Here is a 12,782-nt window from a genome sequence, read left to right on the forward strand (position 1 = left end):
GTTAGGTGGTGAAACTCTAAGAAAGTTAGTGAGGCTTGAGGACTTAAGTCCTTTTTCAGGTTTATTGTTATGTTTCCTGCTGGCCATGTTGTACAATAAATATTAAACCAGTGAGCAACCTGTGAGAGTGGGAGGGAGAGCCGGTCTGTTAAATGATTCAGGCAGATAAGCCTATATGGGCCCCACGTGGCTCTAGATGGTAGGGGTAGTGTAATCAGACTGCGATCAGTGGCCTAGGGCAAAATACCAGAAGAGAGCCTCTGCTGTGTTGTCTGTCCCTTGCAATGTTATGCTATGCCCCGGGTTGAGAATTTAATATGAAGGCTGTTTTTCCCATGTAAGCTCCGTGTTGCAGGCGTGTGGAGCGTAAGGTGTGGGGCTAGTTTAGTAAGGAGGTCTCTTACCGGCTTCTACTGCTGTTCATGAGGTCTCCGGTAACGCTCTCTTAGCCTCTGGGAGAGCCGCCATGTGTCCTCTTCTTCTGTGATGCGGTGCAGCCGCCAGCGGACGAGACCGCCAATGGCGAGGTTCAGAGCGAAGCGACTCGTGATCTCCCACACCGGGTCACTGTGTGAGTGTGTGCAGTCGCGATGTCCTCAGAATGTAATCAGGGGAGCAAAGTTTGCTCAGTAGTCGGTTCGCCTCCTCCGTGTCGCAGTAAAGAGCCGATGCAGGTTAGGCCGCAATTTGTCAGCCTCGATGTGCAGGCACAAAAAGTACAGCTCCGAGATGTTCTCAGCCCCTAGAGAGGTGCAGGGTATTGTTGTGGGGAGATCTGCAGTAAAAGTTGTCAAAACTTAGGATGTTGATAGTGAGTTATAAGCATTAACCGGGTGTGGAGCATCAGAGCCAATTTTTATGCTGCCATCACCCTGCGTGGCCAGGCTCCGCCCCCTACCTAGGTATGTTTTTAAACAAAGGATATAAAGATAACAAAGTAAATGTGATCACAGAAGTAAATTAAACAGTTGTTTGCTCTATCTGAATCATGAATAATTAGTTCTGTCCCTTTAAATACAATTCTGAGCCCCTAGAACAAATTATTCAAATACTGTTTATTACTAATTCCTAGCAAGTTGTGTCAATCTAATTGGCTTATATGTTTGATTTCAGTGCCCCCCCTAACATTTTCTATAACCAATATTTTATTTATAAAATATTTTACCAGGAAGGATACATTGAGATTTCTCTCGTTTTCAAGTATGTCCTGGGTCCCCAAAACATTGCATTGTTACAATAGGGTACAATAAAATACAAAAACAATAATATTTCTAATATATGCAAAATGTAACATAGAACAGGTAGGTAGGAAATATATAATCAACCATGACAGGTGCATTCTATTTTGAGATATGTATAGAGGGATCTCTTAAAGGATTTTAGACTTGGGGAAGGTTTTAAAGTGTGCGGGAGGTCGTTCCATAATTGTGGTGCTCTGTAGGAAAAGGAGGATCGAGCTGCTTTCTTTTTGTATTGATGCAAGCTAAATAATGTGCTGGTACTGGATCGGAGGTTATAGGAGGTGGGAATAGCCGGGGAGAGCATTCTGCTCAGGTAGGGTGGGAGCTTCACAGAAAGGCTCTTAAACACAAGGCAGGACAGATGGAGGGTGCGTCTGGATTCCAGCGACAGCCAGTTTAGTTCTTTTAGCATGTCACAATGGTGGGTCCTGTAGTTACATTGTAGCACAAAGCGGCAGAACGAGTTATATAACGTATTAAGTTTATTAAGGTGAGTTTGCGGTGCAGGTGCATATACTACGTCCCCGTAATCCATGATTGGCATCAGCATTTGCTGTACAATCTTTTCCTTTACTGAAGGGCTGAGGCAGGATTTGTTTCTGTACAGGGCACCTAGTTTTGGATAGAGTTTAGATGCAATGTGGAGGCCAAAAGATAGATTGGGGTCTAACAACATACCCAAGTATTTGAAAGAGTGGACTGCGGTCAGTGTGCAATTTGATTTTGTTTTGATGCATAGATGGGAATTTTGTAGTTTGTGTAATTTAGGTACCGTTCCAAAGATCATTGTGACAGTTTTGTCAGTGTTTAGGAAGAGTTTGTTTTTTGAGATCCACTTTTCTACCTCTGTGAACTTGGAGCACTGCCTCAAGCTGCGGCAGATCGGATTTGTTTGCATAGATTACTGTGTCATCTGCGTACATGTGTACAGTTGAGGATTTGCAGACATTTGGCAGATCATTTATAAATAATGTGAATAGTAGAGAATGGAACCTTGGGGAACACCACACGTGACTGGGAGAGGGAGGGAGTCGCTATCAGAAATGGAGACATATTGTGATCGATCCGATACATATGATCGAAACCAGGTTAGCAGACGATCACCAATACCTGAGTTTTTTAGTTTGAGCAGTAATATGTTGTGGTCTACTGTGGCAAAGGCCTTTCCAAAATCAAGAAAAATAGCTCCAGTTAGGTCTCCTTGTTCCATGTCAGTTTGGATGTTGTTGCAAACTTTTAGGAGGGCAGTTGTAGTGCAGTGATTCGGGCGAAAACCCGATTAAACAGGGGTCATATAGCTAGAGTGTTAGTAATACTCACATAGTTGCGTATGGACGCATTTTTCTAAGATTTCTGACAATACTGGGAGCAATGATATTGGGCAATAGTTAGTAACCATGGTTAACTCACCACTTTTATGGATAGGCACTGCTCTTGCAGTCTTCCAAAGTTTGGGTATGTATCCAGACACCAAGGATTTGTTAATTAGGGTTGTGACAGGTTTAGCAATTGCTGGCGCAATGAGCTTCAACAGCATTGCTGGGATTTGATCAGGTCCAGATTGTTTTTTCATTTTTAGATTATTAAGGTGTTTCCTAATGACATTCATGGGTACAGGTCTAAAATTGAACTTTTCTATATTGGGTCTTTGTAGATTTAGTGGGGCCTGATCCACATTTGTAGTTTCAGGATGTGTTTCATTTATTATTTTGTCAATCAGGGTGGTGGAGCATCTGACAAAATAATTGTTAAAGGCATTTGCTATTTCTAAGGGAAGTTGCAGGGTTTAGTTGTCCACTTTGACAGTGGAGGGTTGGGAGTGGATTGGGGGAGTTTGTAAGTTATTTATGACTTTCCAAAACTTTCTAGGGTTTGATATGTTTTTTTTCACAGAAATATTGGGCCATGGCCAATTTTGTTTGTTTAGTGCATATATTTCGCCATTTTCTATATACACAGTGATCGTTCAAAGAACCAGTATGCTTGAACTTTGACCACAATGAATCCTAAAACTGGTACATTTGAATGAGGTCAGCTGTGATCCAATTCATATGCGCTCCTTTTACTCTCACCTTACGCAGTGGGGCATGCAAATTCCAAACTTGTAGGAGTTCAGACTGAAGGAATTTAACTGCAGAGTCTAAATCTGGAATTGGAAATGAGGGGCAGCGTCAGAGGGAGATTGTCTTCCAGAAGGCTACCTGTTGCTTGCAAAGGGCAGTTTAACAGCTGAGTGAAATATCCTTGTATTTTCTTGGAGTTCTGGGGCAGGAATATATTTAAAATTAGGCTGTTGCTTGCAAATGGCAGTTTAACATCTGAGTAAAATATACTTGTATTTTCTTGTAGTTCTGGGGCAGGAATACATTTCAAATTAGGATGTTGCTTGCAAAGGGCAGTTTAACAGCTGAGTGAAATATCCTTGTATTTTCTTGGAGTTCTGGGGCAGAAATATATTTCAAAATAGGCTGTTGCTTGCAAAGGGCAGTTTAACAGCTGAGTGAAATATTCTTGTATTTTCTTGGTGTTCTGGGGCAGGAATATATTTCAAATTCGGCTGTTGCTTGCTTTCAAATTAGGCTGAAGGAGAGAGACATATTAGGGTCATGATAGGCCTGTAAAAAGTGTATTAAAGGAATGGGGAGGGTGCATTTATGGACATTTGAGCTAAGGGTCATTCAAGCAAAAACAAAAGATCAAAATATTACAGAGATAAGACTGAGGTATTACAAGGGGGTGAAATAAAACCATTAAACAAATGAATAAATTAACAGATATATGGGCCAGAGCTTCTTAAACTAACTTAACATAATGGGCAGACAAAGTTGATAAAATATGCAATGTGCTAAGGGTATGCAAATTATGACTAGCACAGCCTGTGATTTTAAAGTCATAGTAATATATACATTTAAAATAAGAAAATAAAAATAATAACCACTAAATATACAAACACATACAATAAAAACAACTTGGTAGGTAAAATATAATGAAGAAATTGTCTTCCAGAAGGCTACCTGTTGCTTGCAAAGGGCAGTTTAACAAACAATTATACTACAAAAATCATTTTTAATTTATTTTGTTTCTTTATTAGTAATTACTAACCTGACTCATTTTCCAAATCATCACTTTATTGACACATTATTTTATTGTTTTTTTTTATAGAACCCTTGTAAATATAGAAGCAATAAATGTAAATTACATATACAAAAAGAGAGAAACATTAACTTGGGAATGAGCATTAGCATAAAAGCTTGCTCTATGGTTAGTTGTAACCATAAGAGTAGCCTCTTTTTGCTTAAAGTGAATGTAAACTTTCATGAATTAGTGCCCGTTTTTTTAAAAATACTATTAAAAACAGGAGCACTTTCATTCATGAAAGTTTACATTGCAGCATATTTTTAAAAATACTTACCTTTCTCTTGAGCAAAGCCGGATCGCCGATCCCCCGCCCACAGTTCGTCTGTACTTACGTCACCAATGACAAAATCAGCTTCCTCCAATCATGGATTTCCCCCCAGAGCATCCATCTCATAAAGCCACGCTGTGATAGGAGGAAGCTGGTTTCGTCATTGCTGTGTAAATATAGCAGGAGAAGCAGGCGGTGAAACGGCGATCCGGCTTTGCTCAAGAGGAAAGTAAGTATTTGAAAAACTACGCTGCAATTTAAACTTTCATGAACGAAAGTGCTCCTGTTTTTAATAGAATTTTTAAAAACCGGGCACTAATTCATGAAAATTTACATTCACTTTAACATCTGCCTATCACAAAAAAAAACATTCCTGTAGTATATAATTATGATACTGACTAAACAATACAGCTCAGTCCTAAAACACCAGGCACTACTTCACTAAATAAGAAAAACAGCATACCCATTGCCAGACAGATAGCTCAGCATGCTAAGGCACTGTGCCTGAGCTCTGTAGCAACCCAAGGGTTGCAGGTTCGATCACCGGCGAGGTCCACTCAGCCTTTCATCCTTCTGAGGTTGATAAAAAAGAGCAGCGCCTTCAGACCCTAACGGGTGATTAGCTATGCTTTACACGTACACAATACATACCCAAAGCTGTACATTTCAATCTAGTGTGGGCCTTATCAGTGTGCTCATATTTTTCTAAGCACATTGAGCAAAGGGTCAATGTCTGGTTTCCTGTATCACCCTTAGGGAGACTTCCCTCAGGGTCATAGTTTGCATATACAAAAAGAGAGAAGCGCTCAAAGGCACATGCTGGGCAAAAAGAAGCTGTTTCTGCAGTGGTAACTAGCTGTAGAACAAACTATTACGCTATTGTTAGTTCCCTGGTAGAGTGCTTCTCACATTTTTTGCAGACAAATTATGGTCCTTTGGGGAAGTCTTCCTAACGGTGATGGTGGGAAACCAGACACTGACACATTGCCCAGTGTAGTTAGAACAACAGTCCAGATTACTGGGTTATCTTTGCTGAGAGCAGGTTAGTAACCATTTTCTGAAAGAGAGGAGAAGAGCGCAGACTCAATTGTAGAGTAATGATCCTTTAATACACGTGCACACACAAAAAGTGTCAACTCACAAGATATATGAATAAAAACAGCAAAAAACACTGTGTTATCGTTACAAATGTGACTTATCCCACAAAGCACCGGCTCAACAAGCGGCTCCAGAAAAACAGCAGTCCCGCACTCCTGGGTAGGTGACAGGATACCCGGTTTGGGTTAGTGGCGATATTTTCAAAGTCCACCTGGGCTCCGTACGTTCCGTGTGCTGATATGGTGAAGCAGGCTATAAATGTCCCGTAAGTAAAAAGATTGACACAAACTGTGAATTAATATCTTGATCCTCGGCACACAAACCGATAGGTTCCCAACTGCAGACCAGGAACTACGGCAGCCTCACAGAATCAGATATGGGGCGGTTCTCTTCGTGTTTTGTCCCGACACAGCGGGACTTTCTCAAGAAATCACTCTTGAGAAAGTCCCGCTGTGCCGAGGATCAACGTATTAATTTACTGTTTGTGTCAATCTTTTTACTTATGGGACATTTATAGCCTGCTTCACCATATCAGCACACAGAACCTACGGAGCCCAGGCAGACTTTGAAAATATCACCACTAACCCAGACCGGGTATCCTGTCACCTACCCAGGAGTGCGGGACTGCTGTTTTTCTGGAGCCGCTTGCTGAGCCAGTGCTTTGTGGGATAAGTCACATTTGTAACAATAACATGTGTTCTTTGCTGTTTTTATTCATATATCTTGTGAGTTGCCACTTTTTGTGTGTGCACGTGTATTAAAGGATCATTACTCTACACTTGAGTCTGCGCTCTTCTCCTCTCTTTCAGAAAATTTATGCTACAAGGTCTGTGGAACCACCTTTAAAAGAGGAGCTTTCTTTATGGATATATATTTATATTTATATTGCATATATATTTGTCTGTGAATATTGGACCATATAGGGTCTGCTTCTGTTTTTTTGTTCTTAGTGTATATTTATATACATTGTGGGTTTGTATTTGTCCCATATTTAATAATATATATTTTATATCATTACCCAACACTAACATATAGATTTAGGATTAGCGCTACTTGGTGTATTTATTTACACTGTTTCTTTGTTTATAAGGTTAGTAACCATGTTTACTGATCAATGTTTACTCCAGTTCAGATCTTCTCAAAATCTGGTCTATTAGGGAATTTTTTGGGGGAAATGCTTTGTACCCATAGAACAGTTATTTTTAAGCAAAAAAAACTCCATTTATGGGATAAAGTACTGTACTCAGACAAATTTTAAAAAACAGTTTACATACCTTTTTTCTTGCTTAGCGCTTCCTAAATATTGGCCATTGTTTGCTATTTTTGGCTACCATTAAAATCAATGGGATCCGCTAAACTATAATTTGCACCGAGTTTGACCTGCACAAATGATCATTTAAAGGGAAAATGTAGTCAGAAAACAAAGTAAAATATTTAAAAAAACCTAATAGCTTAAATAGTGTTTTTGCAATACATATGTATTACATTTTTTGCAGCTAAAGTTGTTAAAATTGAGAGTTAACTGGCCTGTGATGCAATTTCCTGTTATGAACTGTGTGATTCTATAGTATTGATTCTTCTCCACACAGCCTACTTATTTTCCTACACTCCCTAGCCAGCTGTAGTACATGTATAGAGCCACCAGCTCAGCTACCAAGAACCACTGGCTGTGGCAGGTCTATCAGTGCCCAGTTTATTGTGTACACCAGACCAGGGGTCAGCAACCTTGGCACCGCAGATGTTTCGCAACTACATTTCCCATGATACTCAGCCAGCCTAAAGTGTGTCTGAGCATCATGGGAAATGTAGTTCCAAAACATCTGTGGTTCCAAGGTTGCTGACCCCTGCACCAGGCATCCTCAAACTTGGCCCTCAGGAGGTTTTGGAACTACATTTCCCATGATGCTCAGCCAGCATATCAGCAAAGACAACTTGTAGGGAGAAGTGCCCTCACTGCAGAGACTAGTTAACCAAGGAAACCTAGGCTGTGCAGGGATTGTAATCAATTGCAGAGCACATCATCATGGAAGCTTCTGCTTTATTGTTTGTGTCCCTACACTTTATCTCTACTAATGTAGACAGAAAACAGAAAACGGTTTGCTTCATTGCTCTGTGCAGTATACTCTGCACTGCTAGTACTATTACAGCCAGTGATTATTGGTAGATGAGCAGATAGCTCTGTACATAGGCTTACCATACGTCTCATTTTTACTGGGATTGTCCCTGTTTTGAGCCCCTGTCCCAGTGTCCCACCTGTTTTTCCATTTTGTCCCAGCCGCCGGTGTTCTATCAATCATTCCAGCAAATTAATCAGACTAGCGTAGTCTAATGAATTAGCTGGAATGATAGAACACCAGCAAATCCGTGAACTTAGCTTTGTTGCGCATGCGCTGCCTTTTACAGCTGTCTCTGTCTGCTGCCTGTCAGAATGTGTGACCAAGACGTCACCACATTCCTGAAACAGACGGGTCGCAGAATCCGACCGATGTGCTCCGCCTCTGTTTCACACTGTTTAGGAGCCTTCAAGAAGAAAGCATTGTGCGGCTGCAAACTGTGACTGCCCATTACCTGAAGCATTAGAAATACATTGCAGGGCGCGGCAGCAAATAAAAAAAACATTTTTATTGCTGAATTTCTTGCCGATAACTACGTGTCGTTTACTACTTACTTAACTTGATCTTTTCCTTTCATACCACATATCTATCTGCTATGTGTTGTTATATTTATATTTTATTATGATATCTCCATTATATTATAATTGTGCTGCTGGGGTCACTCATCATCATTAATTATTATGGTAATAATTGTGCTGCTGGTCATTAATTATGTTAATATAATTGTGCTGCTGGGGTCATCATCATTAACTATGTTAATATAAGTGTGCTGCTGGGGTCATTATCATTAATTATGTAAATATAATTGTGCTGCTGGGGTCATCATCATTAATTATGTTAATATAATTGTGCTGCTGGGGTCATCATCATTAATTATTTTAATATAATTGTGCTGCTGGGGTCATCATCATTAATTATGTTAATATAATTGTGCTGCTGGGGTCATCATCATTAATTGTGTTAATATAATTGTGTTTAGTTTAACTTATTTTTGACTTAAATTTATCTTTAACAGGAAAATTAGTTCCGGTCGGCAAATGCCCCGCCCCTTGGCCACACCCCTGGCCACACCCCCACTGGCACTGCTCCAGGTGGTCCTAGTTTCACCACTAAAAATTATGGTAAGCCTATCTATAGATGTAATACAGATCGTTAGGGAGTGTAGAAAAATAAGTGAGCTAAGTGATACTAAAGCAATAGTATCAAGCAGTTCATAACAGGAAATGACAACACAGTCAAGTTCACACTCAATTTTAACAACTTTAGTAGCAACATTTTTAATAAATATATATTGAAAAAACGACTGTTAGGAAATAATTTTTTCAAATATTGTACTTTGTTTTTTTGACTACAGTTTCCCTTTAAGCACTGCCGAACTTAGCCCAAACATTACGTCTCACAAAGTGGAGGCATTGAGAAATAGTGTGGTCTTACCACTGCTGACAAGACCCCTGCATTTACACTCCTAAATGCCCTTCAATTAAAGGAACAGTCAACACCAGAATGTTTGTTGTTTAAAAAGATAGATAATCCCTTTATTACCCATTCCCCAGCTTTGCAGAACCAACACAGTTATAATAATACATATTGTACCTCTGTAATCACCTTGTATATATGCCTCTGCAAACTGCCCCCTTATTTAAGTTCTTTAATTCAGATTAGAGGCAGCCTTCAAGGTCTAAAAAATTAGCATATGAGTCTACCTAGGTTTAGCTTTCAAGTAAGAATACCAAGAGAACAAAGCAAAACTGGTGATAAAAGTAAATTGTAAAGTTGTTTAAAATGACATGCCCTGGTTCTGGGTTCCGGTGGAGGAGGAGCAAGGTTTATGCTGCTGAGCTCTTCACTTCAGTCCTAGAGCACCTGGCGGCTGCTACCTGGACAGTTTGCACCATCATCTCCGGGGCCCTTGCAGTGGAACTTCAACCCACTGACACGTTGTTGAAAAGGACCTACAACTCGTTTTCTATTATCACAACACCTGAGCCTATTACTAGCATTACTATAAGTGAGCTATTATTCCTCCCCTGGGAACGCGGTACAAAACCCAGCCTGTTGGAAACTGTATTGAACTTTTTGTACCCTTGTGAGTTGCTACAGAAAATCCCGATACACCGGCCCCTACCCCTCCGCCTCCGCTGCATTTGTTAAGTTGTATCCAGTGTGCTTACCCCCAAGTATTTACAGGTGGAGGGTCCGGCGATCTTTTCTTCATGTGAAGTGCCTCTGCTCCCCGGTGATCCTGCTGAGACCGCACTGCCTCCTCCCCCACTGATGCTGCGCGGGAGGAGGCGCTGAGTTTTGCACCTGGTGTGCTTGCCTTTGGACATCTGAGGGAGAAGAGACCGGCAGCTCTCGGCGAGAAGTATCTCCGCTTCCCGGTGCCTGTGCTGCGACCGTACTGCCCCCTCCCCCACCGGTGCTGCGTGGGAGGAGGCGCTGAGCCCTGCGGCAGACGAGAGGAATACGTTTGGGGCCAAGCCTCGCTTGCAAGAAGGCTCTTGACACTGCTTCTTCCCCCCCCCTCTCCCACTGGTGCTGCGCGAGAGGGGGCGAGGGGTGTTGCGGTGGTATACAGGGCCGCTGGATGCCGTTGTGTCGAGGGGGAGTCCCTTCTGCCATCTTCTTGTTCCTTTTGTTTGTGGCTTCATTGGATTCCTTTACCGGCTGCTCACACAAGGAAAAATCGGTAGCGGAGGAGGAGGTGAGTCTTCCTAGATTAAGGATGTATTTTTGAAAGGCAAGAGGAACTCGGGCAACATAGAGGAAAAGCAGACTTATTCTACCCCCGAATAATAATATATTATAAAAAGAAAAAAGGTAAAAAAAGTGGGGAAAGACAGGGGAGGAATAAAAGTGCTGGAGGTTGGTAAAATCACCTCTCTGTTAGTTGGAGCAACCTTGTGCTGGGTTTTACCGAAATAAAGAGAGAAGGAAAGAGGAAGCATAGGAAAGAGGAACAGAAAGGGCAAAAAGAAAACAAAAAAACCCGCATCTTACATATACAATCAAGGGGAAACACAGGGAAAATAAGAAGGAGAAATAAAAGTAACAGCTTATTATTTCTGCTACTTGGACGGCATTAAAAAAGTTACATTGTTAAAACTTGGGACCCTGTGCATATAAAGACTCACACAACTCTGAGCTGATAAAAGACACATATTATAACTTACTCAGAGAACTCTTGTTATCTAGCTCAGAGTATCCTGAGTGTAGTTTCTTCAGCTCACGCAGGGGTCAAGAAGAGGGTTTTTTTTTGTTGTGTTTTTTTTTTTTTTTTTTTTTTTTGTTGTTGCTGTTTGTAACTCAACTGTTTGCAGTTAATCTGTATTTTGTGCTCTGTGACAACTACCATCTATCTACTTTCCTATGTTATAATGTTTATTGGAACATAAAAAGAATTTGTTGGGCTGATTTAAAAAGTGGAAAACTTAAAATATCAGTGGTTAACTGCATTTGATAAATAACTGTAGAGGTCTCCTAGGGTTGAAAACTGCATTCTTTAAAGAACCACTAAAGTTTAGAGGTTTATTTGTTACTTAGAGAGATTGGGACGAATATTATACGTTAAGCTCTTTTCTCCATCTTTATATATTTCTATATCACATATAAAGCTTGGCAGAAGGCTGCAAAAGTGGTAAATATTTTTATTTTCAACTGACCTAAATCTCTTCTAATTCTTAGATCCCTAAGAAAAGTAATAGTTCTTACATCTGCATTGAACTGCTGTCAAATTTTTTCACCTCTAGTGCTCTATTATTTCTACAAACCTAATTAAAGAATTATCAATAATAAACATATCCCTTGCCCTTGCCTCCCTGGAGGGATAGAACACATAATCACTTAAGACCACTCATTCCTTACTTTATTTATTTATTTATTTATTTATTTATTTTTTTCACGCATGTTTTTCACCCTCCCCACTTACTACACAATTCTCACTTTGCACACCTTCATTTCTCCCTGATCTTTCCTTATCCCCCATGCGGGGTCTGACTCACTTTTTCTACGCACTCTCCAAACACTTTTTCACAAGCACACCCATTTTTATACAAATTAATTTTTTCACTCCCAGCACATGGACAAATTTCTCCATAATTTGTCCAAGACTCCCTCTCCCGCCATGGCGGCTCGCAATAGGGATAGAAAACACAAAGGTACCTTAGAGAACACTAGCGACAGTCAAGCGATTGTATCAAATATCCCTACAGCGCAAGAAGCAATAAATATTCAAAGCCTAGTTGTCAGTATCTCAGACGCTCTTTCCCCTAAATTTGACGATCTGAGAACTGAAATTAAGCAAGATATCTTCGTATTAACTCAGGAAGTACGACAATTTTCAAATAGATTACAAGAGGTCGAGCAAAGGGTGTCAGATCTTGAGGATTTGACAATGTCACATAACTCCAAACTGGAAGGCCTAAATACTAAAATTCAAAAAGTCTATAGCAAGCTAGAAGACCTAGAAAATCGCTCTAGGAGAAATAATATTAGAATTATAGGACTCCCAGAAGAGCAACAATATGAAAACCTCTCCTCTTTTATATCTAAAACACTACCTAAAATTCTTAAGATTCCATCTGACTATCAATCTATCATTGTTGAAAGAGCGCATAGACTTGGTTCACCTCGCACAGACATGAAAGGTGGAAATAGGCCTAGACCAGTAATTGCGAAGTTGTTAAATTTTCAAGATAAGACGGTTTTACTTCAACACTACCGCAAGTATCAGCCAATCAGTATTGGAGGGGTTTCAATCCTGATCTTCCAGGACTTTTCGGCTGATACAGCGTCGAAAAGAAAAGAACTAGTTCCTATATGTACTAAATTCATACAGCACGGCTATCGTGCCACCATAATTTACCCTTCCAAACTCAAAGTCATAGTGAATGAGACCACACACTGGTTTGAGGAAGCTCATAA

The sequence above is a fragment of the Bombina bombina genome, chromosome 9 (genome assembly GCF_027579735.1).
Source record: "Bombina bombina isolate aBomBom1 chromosome 9, aBomBom1.pri, whole genome shotgun sequence".
Taxonomy (NCBI): Eukaryota; Metazoa; Chordata; class Amphibia; order Anura; family Bombinatoridae; genus Bombina; species Bombina bombina.